This window comes from Galeopterus variegatus, unplaced genomic scaffold (genome assembly GCF_000696425.1).
Source record: "Galeopterus variegatus unplaced genomic scaffold, G_variegatus-3.0.2 Scaffold14013, whole genome shotgun sequence".
In the NCBI taxonomy this organism is placed as follows: Eukaryota; Metazoa; Chordata; class Mammalia; order Dermoptera; family Cynocephalidae; genus Galeopterus; species Galeopterus variegatus.
The window spans coordinates 1-567 of record NW_007740124.1 but is presented as its reverse complement, the minus strand read 5'-3'; positions in this window follow the sequence as shown (position 1 = coordinate 567).

Genomic DNA, 567 nt, shown 5'->3' with positions numbered 1-567 from the left:
TCTGATGTCACTTGGCATAAACAGCAATCTAAATAGAGAAGGCTGAGGAGGAGGAGGAGGATGGTGATGATGATAATTATGGTGATGATGGTGATGATGATGATGATGATGGTGATGATGGTGATGATGATGATGATGGTGATGATGGTGATGATGATGATGATGGTGATGATGGTGATGATGATGATGATGGTGATGATGGTGGTGATGATGGTGATGATGATGGTGATGATGGTGGTGATGATGGTGATGATGGTGACGATGGTGATGATGATGATGATGATGATGATGATGGTGATGATGGTGATGATGGTGATGATGGTGATGATGATGATGGTGATGATGATGATGGTGATGATGATGATGGTGATGATGGTGATGGTGATGATGATGGTGATTGATGATGGTGATGGTGATGGTGGTGATGATGGTGATGATGGTGATGATGATGATGATGGTGATGGTGATGATGGTGATGATGATGATAATGATGGTGATGATGGTGATGATGATGATGATGATGGTGATGGTGATGATGGTGATGATGGTGATGGTGATGATGGTGAT